This window comes from Solanum verrucosum, unplaced genomic scaffold (genome assembly GCF_900185275.1).
Source record: "Solanum verrucosum unplaced genomic scaffold, falcon-dt-bn FXZP01000143.1, whole genome shotgun sequence".
In the NCBI taxonomy this organism is placed as follows: Eukaryota; Viridiplantae; Streptophyta; class Magnoliopsida; order Solanales; family Solanaceae; genus Solanum; species Solanum verrucosum.
This window is the reverse complement of record NW_026020238.1, coordinates 622310-634876: the sequence shown is the minus strand read 5'-3', so window position 1 is coordinate 634876 and position 12567 is coordinate 622310.

The window sequence follows — 12567 nt, the reverse complement described above, 5'->3', positions numbered from 1 at the left end:
GTAGTCTAAATTCATTTGTTTTTGTTAATAATTTCTCTTGTGATATAGATATATGCTTCTGAATATCTTTTCCAAAATTTAGAGAATTGTCACGATTTATTTTTGATGCTCAAGATAAAAGAACGACTTTATTTATCAATGGTACTTACGTGATTTAGACTCTCATGAAGTTTGCTTCAAAATAGTTATTACTATATAAACATTGCCCTTTTATTTTACTTATTTACTATTTCTTAATATTTCAGTATTTGAGACAAAGAAAAGTTCATATGACTTGTAATAACATCAGTTGAAGTTTGTATTAATTTAATTTTTATTATTTAGTTAATAGTTAATTTTATGAGATATATATTTCATTAATGCAAATATATATTTATATTTTGGTAGGTATTTGTATTTAAATTGAAGTATTATATATATGTCACAAATTTATTATCAAGTTAACAAGATCTTCTAACTTCAAAATATATTATTTTAAAATGTTCCGAGTTTTTTTTAAATAAAAAAACTCACAACAAATGTGAAAATATGTGATTATATAAAATTTAGTTGTTCTATTTGCATGTTCATAAGACATCTAAACAATTTAATGTGGAATATACATGCAAAGCACATCTTGTTAGATAAACAAGAAAAATACAAAGCAAATATTGTTTAAAAGGAAATATTAGTAAGATAAGACTAATAACAGGATTCAACCTTATCAAATTGAAATAAATATATATATTATTGCATATAAATAATAAATTTTTTCATTGACCATCTTCATAGGTTTGCATGAATATGATATATATATATATATACACACACATCATATTGATGATGATCCACATTGGACATTCACAAAAGAATCTGCAATATTATTTTTTGCTAAGCTTATTATTCAAATCTTCACTTAAATAAGCAATATTATTTACTATAACATATATTTTGGAATTGGTAATCACGTGCAACGCACGTGTCAAAAAACTAGTCCTACCTTAAAATCATGAACTCCCTAACTTAAATATTAAATTACTATAACAATCCCAACTTAAAACACCCAATTTCATAGATATTGTATATTTTATATTTATTTACTCTACATTATATTAAAAGGTGACACCTTTTCAAATGGATGGGTAGTGACTTTTCCGAATGGTTGTGACTTTTCTATAGAGTTGTAACTTCTTCGTTGAGTTATGACATATTTGAAAAGTTGTGATTTTTCTGAAGGGTTGTGACTTATCTGATAAGGCATGGTAAGCACCTTTTATCCTATCCTTTGTTGTCTATAAATAGAGGGGTTTTCTCACACTTCTATACTATGAATTTTGTATGTTTTCTATTCTTCCTCTTTAAACAAGGATGATTGTGAGTGTTATTCAATTATGCAATTAAAATATATTTTTTGGGTAAATTAGATAGATCAACAAAAAATGGTTCAACAAGGAGAGTGAAATAAATCAACTTCAAACGAGAAGACTATCTTGATAATTTATATAGTTTTGCATCAACTTCAACTTGACAAGAATTTCAATGATATTTCGTTACACAAACTACAACTTGGTGTTCAGGTTGTGAAAAGTCTTAAATTGTTGGAGAAAAATGATTTGATCAAAAAATTGTTTGAAGAATCCAAAATAGATTTAATAAGCACTCCTTTGTTTCCAATTTATTTGTTGTACTTTTATTTTTATTCAGTTAAACATAGAATGGTTTTTTTTTTCTTGTGGGTGGGGACGCATCTTTAAGACCACAAAGTTAAAAGATATTTTTATATATTCTACATATGATCCTTTAATTAAAAGTCTTCTTTATTTTTTAAAATTTAATATCAAATTAAAATTAGGCAAATCCATATCTATCTTTTTTTGTGTATACTACCTGAAAAGAATGAACTACCTAACTTAAATGTTAAATTATTGTAATACCTCCAACTTAAAACACCAAATTTAGTATATCTTCTATATTTATATTGTATTATATTTATTTATATTATATTAAAGGAAAAACCTTTTAACATGGAATGATTGTGACATTTCAAAAAATTTATAACTTTTCCGATGAGTTGTAATATTTTCGAAGGGTTGTGACTTTTCTAAAGAGCTATGACTTTTATGATGAGTTGTGACCTTCTGGAAGGGTTGTGATTTTTCTAAAGGGTTGTGATTTTTTTATAAAGCACAATAAATAGTTTTTTAGACCTGAATAATCTCAAAGTTTAGTGAAATTAGAACACTCCCTAATATGAATGTTAAATTATTATAATTATTCAACTAAAAAAATTCAATCTAGTATATCTTCTATATTTTATATAGTCACGACCTGAGTCTACACCCAGTACGTGACCGGCACTCGAGAACCATTGCTAGTCCCTAAGCGAACAATAACAACCCCAAAAATATTTTGAACTAAGACTCAAACCATCCTTCGCTGTGAATAGAATTTTACCAAGAAATTTAAAATTTCCTAAGTACTAAAGTCAGGTCACTATGTTTAGCACCTTAAGTTCGAAAAAGAACTAAATTTGACATAGCAAAATCTGAAATTTTGTAAGTCATGGTTAAGTTATGAGTTTTGGGTCAACTACAAACGATTATAACTCTCAGTACAGGATGATTTAGGTGGGCTACAAGACAGTTAATGAAAGTTGTTTGGATTATCTTTCCAACGCTACTGAGTTTGCTAAGTTTCGAGGTCGGATGAGTGAAATATTCCCTTTTGAAGTCAGGCTGTCTGGTTAAGGAAAGTTATCCGGAAACAGTAAGAGGTATTTTGGTCTTTTCATTACCCAATCAAATTTAATTTGTTTTAGTAAGGTTTTAAGGGTCTAATCCTATTAGGTTCAGTTTTATAATCCTAATATACACCTAGGGTTTTAGTTGAGAGTTCAAGAAGAGAAAAGAAGAGAAAAGAGGAGAAAGGAGGAAAGGATCTTGAGTTTTGTTGCGGATTTTCGCCATGGGTTTGATAACTAAGAGGTATGTAAGCTTCCATAGTGTTGGGTTTGTTCACCCATACACCAATCAAGAGTTTATTTTGCAAATCTATCCATAAATATTGAGCAATTTAATTTCTTGATGAGTTCTTGATAAGTGCTCTTGAAGTTTCCTTATCGATTAAGTTTTGATGTAAGATTCTACTTGGTTCAACTTCAAACGACCATATCTCTTAGAATATAAAGAGTTACGTGGACCATAAACTATGAAATTAAATGTATTTGAATCTACTTTTCAACGCCACCAATTTCACGTCAATCCAATTTCTGAGTAAACGTTATCACTATTTTAGTAACCTATACAATGCTGTTACGAATTAGCCGATGGGAAAACATTAAAAAGTGTTGTTATTGTTTTTTTACCTCCAAGAAAACCATAACAAATTTCTTGACTAATAAAAGGCTCAAAATAATCATATTTTCATTTTTTTGTCCATCATTCTCTTCTCACTCAAACCCTAGGGTAAAACCCTAAGGAAAAATCAAAGTAGAAGACTCCATTCAAGAGTTTTTCAATATTTTTCAAGATTCTTCTTAAATGTAAGTTTTTCTCCAAGAATTCCATTCTTTCTAACTCAAGTTACTCCATAAAATTATGAATCACCAATGAAAATAATAAATCTTGGCCATACAGATTTCAAGAATCTCAAGAAAGATTTTTTTGATTGTTTACCTTCAAGCTAGGGTTTCAAGGCTTCTAATCAAGTTCTTCTTCAAGATTCTTCAAGAACCTTTTTTTTTCCAAGTATGTAAGGCTATCATAGTGTTGGAATAGTTTGTCCTCACGCCCTACATCTACTTTCAAATTAGTAAAAGAGAAATCTAGGATTCTACCCCTAGATTTGAGTATTCTTGAGCTAAGTTGATTTTGAGTTCTTGAATTCCCGATTCTTTTGAAAATGATATTCCTAAGTATTTTGTTTCTATATTTTTATTGAGATCCTTGAGTTGACTTGTTCATGTCAATAATTCAGCATGAACCCTATTTGAGTTATAAATCTTGAGAAGTTTTTCAAAGCCAACACTGGAGTTTTAAACTTGAGTTTTGAGAAAGTAAGTATGAGAATGAGAAGAGTTCTATACATGAGTTCCATATTGTTATTTAGATCGCTGAGTTGAGTTCTCTAACAACCCATATGCTAGAACTACCAAAATGCAGATTTTTTTCAGAAGTCGCAGGTGCAACCCACGGTTGCCACGCACGGACCGTAGGGTGACTCACGGTCCATTCTGGTGGTCCGTGGATGGCCACCTACAGCCCTACCCAAAAACATTCCAGAAATCCAGCTAAAGATCCACCTTCACCGGGATCTACGGGCTGTAGATCAGGCCAAGGTCCATAGTCCAGGGTCGTGGGTCAACCCCAAAATTTTTAACCCCAGAACCTTGTCGATGGTTGACCAGCACAGACCGTCAGTCCTTCCACGGTCCATCGGTGACTCCAATAACTTTTAAGTCAAGGGTCGTTTCATCTTTTCCTTATGTGTTAGACCCCTAAACTACGTGGTTTTGGTCATTTTTAGCCTAGTAAACTAATTAGAACCTAACCTAATCAATTATTCAAAAAAAATTCATCACACCTAGAGAAAAATAGAGATGAAAGTCGAGCAGCCCTAGTTCACGAACGGAACGAATTTACATCCGTTCCAGCCCCGAAATCGAAAGATTTCTCCGTGAATTTCATCACCAGGTATGTGAGATTTCACTAGTGGTTTCCTTTCACCCATTAGGTCTCTAGATTTCAGTCAGGATGTTGATTCCCTTAATATTATCTAGGCATATGGTTTATTGAATTTTAGAGATTGTTAGCTTTTAGCTGTTATAATGATCCAAATAAGATTATAATGTTATTGCTTAATTTCGTTTATGAAATTCAGAACCCTATCCATGTTGTTCTTTTAGTTCATGAATTACACATGCTAGGTTTGTTATTTCAGATATACATGCTTCAGTTTACGAATGTCACATTATCAGTTAAAATTGTTGCATTCTCAAAGTTTGCATGTCTGTAATTGAGTTATCCTATACTTTGGTATTTCAGTCATAATACTGCTCATATACATTCTAATTGGGAGTAGGCTTATACCGAGTGGACTAGGGTTCAACGTACCAGAATGGTGCCAGAACTACGTGCGCCCGTTGGTTTATCAGTCCCCTCTGTGGGCATTACATTTTAGTGATCACGTAGTCATTCCTCTATACCTCTAGTAGGGTATATTGGGTCCTCTCGATGGGGCGTATACATCGGACTTCACATTTAGCTCATGTGGTTTTATGTCAGTTATTAGTAGATCCCACAGTCAGATTCTATTGCATTGACCGTGTTATCAGTTACAGTCAGATTTCAGTCTTAGTATGTTATAAACATGGTCCTTGCATTCAGTTAGTTCATGTTGAGTATTCTGAATATAGTATCATTCTTATCTCATATCATTGCTCAGCTACATGCTTTGTTTAGTTATGTATGTTGTTCAACTTTACTCTATTTTGCATGCTCATTACCTTTCAAATACTAACACATACTCTGCCCTACATCTTTTCGTGATGTAGATTCAGGTCCTAAGCTTCTAGATCATGCATAGATTGGTTTTCGATGTTCAGCTCAACAGTATGAATAGTGAATCCTCATTCTCCGAGGATGACATATATGTTTTTTTTGCTTTTATTCTTTAGTTTTAGTTTTTGCTGGATTTAGTTGGGGCCTGTCTCAGCACTTCTAGTCAGTTAGAGGCTTATTTCATACAAAGTTAGATTCAACTTTAGCACTTGAGTTTGACCTTTCAGTTGTCGTTTAACTCTTGGTGTTTATATATTCAGATAGTTATTCCCCATCATTTCATTTAAGTTTATCTGATGATTTAGCTTCTGCCAAGAATTTCCTTACTTCAGCTTATTTAGTATGCTTATGATATGCCAGTAAGGTTTGCTTTGGGTCACTCGTGATCCTAGGTCCTGTGTCCGCGTCCTTGGGGTAGCTTCGGTGCATGGCAAACGTGGTATCAGAGCATTAGGTTTAAGAGTCCTAGGATGTCTAAAAAGTCGAACTAAATAGAGTCCTTTTCATTGGTGTGAATTGCACCACATCTAAAGACGAGGAGGATGCAAAGTGTTTTAGGAAAACTTCACTTTCTTGATATTCTTATCGTAGGTAAGGAATGATCTAATTCCTTATTTCTAACTCGACGTTCTGCGATTTCAGATCATGCCTCCTTGTAAAACTTAAAGAAGGAATGTGAATGCACGCAACGCTAACGCAACTCTTCCAGTCCCAAATTAGGAAGTTTTGGAACACCATTCAACTTTTGGCTCAGAGTGTGACTAACCAGAACAACCAGCAGGTTCCAATTCCTGCAAATGCTAGTGGTGGATCATTGGCAGCCAGGGTTCGTGACTATGTTAGTATGAATCCGCTTGAGTTCTTAGGATCACAAATTGGTATGGATCCCTAAAACTTCATAGAGGAGGTCAAGAAGATCTTTGGAGTGATGCAAGTGACGGGTAATGATAGGGTAGAGATGGCATCCTATCAACTTAAAGATGTAGCTCATATCTAGTATACTCAATGAAAAGAGAACATGGGTACAGATGCAACTCCTATCACTTGGGAATGCTTTAGTGAGACCGTTTAGGGAAGGTTCTTCCCAAGAGTGTTGTAGGAGGCAAAAGCTCAGGAGTTCATGAATTTGAGGCAAGGTAACATGATAGTCCAAGAGTATGCGCTCAAGTTCACCAAACTCTCCAGGTATGCTCCTCACATGGTGGCCAATTCCATTTCCCAAATGAACAAGTTTCTATATGGGGTATCCGACTTAGTGAAAACAAAGTGTAGGAGTGTTATGTTGCTAGAAAATATGAACATCTCTAGGCTCATGACTCATGCTCAGCAGGTTGAGGGGTATAATCTTAGGGAACATGCTAAGGATAATAAGAAGTCTAGAACAGGCAACTATGAGTATTCTCAACAGAAATGGGGTGGTGGAAATCGCTCACAGTTTCAGCAAAAGTCTTCAGCTTTGGAACCTTCATCAGCTAGTGTTCCATCCTCCAAGTTTTGACATGATCATAAAGGTAGGGCATCACTCTCTAAGTCTCAGGGAGTGTTCCAGGCACCAGAACCTACCCAACTTGTTCAAAGCGTGGTAAGAACCATCTAGGCGGGTGGCTTGTAGGAAATGAAGGATGTTTTGGGTGTGGTCAGTCTGGTCACATGCTGAGAGATTGTCCATTTTCTAAATGGGGTCAAGGGGGCAATAATAGTAGGGCTCAATCTACAACTTCAGCAGCACCGGCAAGTCGCCCGACTCAGCAGGGTAACATATCTGGTACAGGTGGCGGACAATGCCAAAATAGGTTGTATGCTCTTCAGGCTCGATAGGATCAGGAAGATTCTCCTAATGTAGTCAATGGTACATTATGAGTTTTTAACTTAAATGTTTATTCTTTGTTAGATCCAGCGGCTACTCTTTCCTTATAACTCCTTATATAGCAGTCAACTTCGATGTTAGTCCAGAAACTCTCTCAGAACCCTTCTCAGTCTCTATCACAATCGTCGACCCAGTTATTGCTAGACGGGTATAGAAAAATTGCCCTATCACAGTCTCTCAGAAATTCACCTTAGCAGATCTTATAGAGTTAGAAATGGTAGCTTTTGATATCATTCTAGAGATGGATTAGTTACATTCTTATTATGCCTCAATCGATTGTAGAAATAGGATTATTCGTTTTCAGTTTCTAGATGAACCAATCTTAGAATGGAAGGGTAGTAGCTTAGACCCTATTGATCGATTCATTTCTTACCTGAAGGCTGGAAAGATGATCTCTAAGGGTTATCTCTATCACCTAGTTCGAGTTAAGGATTCAAGCTCTGAAACCCCAACTCTTGAGTCAGTTCCAGTAGTTAATGAGTTCCCATAAGTGTTTCCAGAAGATATTCCCAGAGTTCCTCCCGAAGGGGGAATTGACTTTGCAATTGATCTCCTTCCAGATACCCAGCCTATTTCTATTCCTCCTTACAGAATGGCTCTAGCCGAGCTTAAGAAATTTAAAGAATAGTTGAAAGACCTTTTAGTTAGGAGTTTCATCAGACCTAGTATTTTCCCATGGGGTGCAATGGTGTTGTTCCTAAAGAAGAAAGACGGTTCTCTCAGAATGTGCACTGACTATCGGCAGTTGAACAAAGTCACAATCAAGAATAAGTACCCCATCCCCAGGATTAATGACTTGTTTGACCAACTTCAGGGTGTTAGTCATTTCTCAAAGATAGACCTCAGATCCGGTTATCATCAGCTTAGAGTCAGAGATAGTAACATCACAAAAACAACCTTCAGAACTCGGTATGGTCACTATGAATTTGTAGTTATGCCATTTGGAGTAACCAATACTCCTGTAGCTTTCATGGATTTGATGAACATAGTGTTCAAGAAGTATTTGGACTTGTTCATTATTGTCCTTATTGATGATATCCTCATTTACTCTAGCAATAAGGAAAAACATGTGAATCATTTAAGGGTTGTCCTGCAAACTCTCAAAGACTCCTAGTTATTCACTAAGTTTAGCAAATGTGAGTTTTTGTTGAAATATGTTGCTTTCCTTAGGCATATTGTGTCTAGTGGAGGGATCCAAGTGGATTCCCAGAAAATAGAAGTAGTGAAACAATGGCCCAAACCTACCTCTCCTACAGATATCAGAAGTTTCTTGGGTTTAGCCGATTATTACAGAAGGTTCGTGGAAGGATTTCCATCCATAGCCTCTCCATTGACTAAGTAGACTCATAAAAAGGTTAAGTTTCAGTGGTCAGATGATTGTGAGAAGAGCTTTGCATAAGTGAAAACTAGGTTGACTACAACTCTTGTTTTGACACTACCAGAGGGTTCAAACAGTTATGTTATCTATTATGATGCATCAAGAGTCGGCCTAGGTTGTTTGTTGATGCAGTGAGGTAAGGTTATAACTTATGCTTCTAGACAGCTTAAGGTGGATGAGAATAACTATCCAAATCATGAACTCGAACTTGGAGCAGTGGTGTTTGCACTTAAGATTTGGAGACATTACTTGTACGGTGTTCACGTAAATGTGTGCACAGACTATAAGACCCTTCAGTATATGTTCACCTAGAAAGAGTTGAATTTTCTCCAGAGGAGATGGCTTGAGTTCCTCAAAGATTATGATATGAGTGTATTCTATCCTGGTAACGCCAATGTAGTAGAAGATGCTCTTAGTAGACTATCTACGGGTAGTGTAGCACATGTTGAGGAAGAAAAAAAGTAACAAGGAAAGGATGTTTACAGACTTGCTCGCTTAGAACTTCATCTTATAAGCATATCATATGGTGGTGTAATAGTTCAGAATGGGTCAGAATCTTCATTGGTAGATGAGGTTAAGGAAAAGAAACACATTGATCCTCTATTGCTTCAACTAAATGGTGTATTCTATTAGCAGAGAGTTGATGTTTTCTCCCAAAGGGAGAAATGGTGTGCTTCGCTAACAGGGTCGATTATGTGTTCCTAAGGTAGGTGAGTTGAGACAGAAGATTCGCAAAACCCTAGAACTCTGGGTATTCTATTCATCCAGGTGCCACTAAGATTTACCACAGTCTGCGGGAAGTCTTTTGGTGAAATGGTATGAAGAGGGATATAGCAGATTTTGTGGCAAAGTGCCCTAATTGTCTGCAAGTGAAGGTAGAACATCAAGAACCAGGAGGTATGAATCAAGAGATCAACATTCATACTTGCAAGTGGAATGTGATCAACATGGACTATATTACAGGTTTACCTCGTACTCGTAGATGGAATGACTCCATTTGGATGATAGTTGACAAAGTTACTAAGTCTATGCACTTTTTGGCGGTTAAGACTACAGACTCGGCAGAGGACTATGCCAAGCTTTACATTAATGAGATAATTAGGGTGCATGGAGTTCCTTTGTTTATCATTTCAGATAGAGGTCCTCAATTTACCTCTCATTTCTAGAAGTCATTTCATAAAGGTCTTGGTACTCAGGTCAATCTTAGCACAACATTTCATCCACAGACGGATGGTCTGGTAGAGTGTACCATTCATACCTTAAAGGACATGTTGAGAGCTTGTGCGATTGACTTCAAGGGTAGTAGGGATGATCACGTTTATCTTATAGAATTCGCCTACAATAATAGCTACCATTCCAGCATTCAGATGGCCCCTTATGAGGCATTGTATGGGCGTAGATGTAGATCTCCAGATGGTTGGTTTGAAGTAGGTGAAACAGCCTTCATAGGACCAGATTCAATTCATGATACTATGGATAAAGTGCAACTCATTAGAGATAGCCTTAAGTCAGATCAGAGTCGCCACAAGTCCTATGTAGATGTAAGGAAAAGGGAATTAGAGTTCTAAGTTGATGATTGGGTTTTCCTGAAAGTGTCGCCTATGAAGGGGGTGATGTGGTTTGCAAAGAAAGGGAAGCTCAGCCCTAGTTATGTAGGCCCTTAAAAGATCTTGAAAAGAGTTGGTAAAGTGGCTTATGAGTTAGAGTTACCAGCAGAACTAGCAGCAGTGCACCCGGTCTTCCACATTTCGTTGTTGAAAAAGTGTGTGGGTGATCCAGCATCTATTGTACCCTTGGAAAGTGTGGCTGTAAAGGATAGTCTCACTTATGAAGAGGTACCAGTTAAAATCCTTGATCGTTAGGTTCGAAGGTTGTGAAACAAAGAAGTCGGTTCAGTTAAGGTTTTATGGAGGAGTCAGTCTATAGAGGGAGCTACTTGGGAAGAAGAAGCAGCCCTGAAGGTTAATTATCCTAATCTCTTTCCTTCCGATTCCACTACAGCTTGAGGTAATAGTTCCTCTCCAGTTTTTCAGTTATTCATGCGTTGATTCAGTCTTAGTATCATGTTCCTTCAGTTTGAACTTGCATTTTCAGTGTATTTGCATATTCTTGGAACTTAGTTCAATCAGAAATCAGTTTCCAGTAGTTTAGTGGTATGGTTGCAGCTCTTCCCCTCCATATTCAGCTAGTTTAGTCTTCATTCGAGGATGAATTTTCCCAAGGGGGAGATAATGATGTAACACCTCGTATTCTAGAACTACCAAAATGCAGAATTTTTTCAGAAGTCACTGGTGCAACCCACTGTTGCCACCCACAGACCTTAGGGTGACCAATGGTCCATTCTGGTGGTTCATAGATGGCCTCCTGCAGCCCTCCCCAGAAACAGTCCAGAAACCCAACTAAGGGTCCACCCATACCGGAACTTACGGGCTATAGGTCAGGACACGGTTTGTGGGTTAGCCTTGAAATTTCTAGCCCAGAACCCCGTCGACGGTTGACCAGCACGGACCATTGGTCCTGCCACGGTCCGTCGGTCCTGCCACGATTTGTCGGTCCTGCCACGGTCCGTCGGTGACCCCGATAACTTTTAAGTCAGGGATCATTTGGTCTTTTTCTTATGCGTTGGACCCATAAACTACATTGTTTAACCCCTATACTACGTGGTTTTTGGTAAGTTTAGACTAGTAAACTAATTAGAACCTAACCTAATCTATTCTTCACCCAAAATTCATCAAACTTAGAGCAAAATAGAGAAGAATGTCGAGCAGCCCTAGTTCACGAACGCAATGAGTTTTCATTTGTTCCATCCTAAAAATTGAAAGATTTCACTATGAATTTTATCATTAGGTATGTGGGATTTCACTAGTGTGTTCATTTCACCGATTAGGTCCCTAGATTTCAGTCAGAATCTTTATTCCCTTAATATTATCTAAACCTAGGGTTTCTTGAATGTTAGAGGGTTTTGGGTTTTAGCTGTTAGAATGATCCAAATCAGATTATCATGTTATTTCTTAGTTTGTTCTATGAAATTTAGAACCCTAGCTATGTAGTTATTTTAGTTCATGAATTACACATGCTAGGTCAGTTATTTTAGATATATATATGCTACAGTTTACAAATGTCACATTATCAGTTATAATTGTTGCATTCTCAGAGTTTGCATGTCAGTTATTGAGTGATCCAGTACTTCAACATTTTGGTCATAGTATTATTTATATACATTCTAATTGGGAGTAGGCTTAGACCGAATGGACTAGGGTTTAGCGTACCTGAATGGTCCCAGAACTATATGCCCCCGTAACTTTATAAGTCCCCTCTGTGGGCATTACATTTTAGTGATCACTCCAGTCATACCACTATACCTCTGACAGGGTATTTTGGGTCCTCTCGATGGGCCGTATACATAGGACTCCACATTTAGCTCATATGGTTCAATGTCAGTTATTAGTAGCTCCCATAGTCAGATTTTATTGCATTGACGATGTTATCAGTTACAGTCAGATTTCAGTCGCAACATGTTATAAACTTGGTCATTGCATTCAGTTAGTTCATGTTCTATATTCTTAGTATAATATCATGCTTATCTCATATCATTTCTCAGCTAAATGTTTTGTTCAGTTATGTATGTTGTTCAGCTTTACTCTATCATACATGCTCAGTACCTTCCAAGTACTAACGCATAGTCTGTGCTATATCTTCTTGTGATGTAGTTTCGGTTCCCAATCTTTAGCTCACCAATATCAACGGTGAGTCGTGATTCTACGAGGATGACATACATGTTTCTT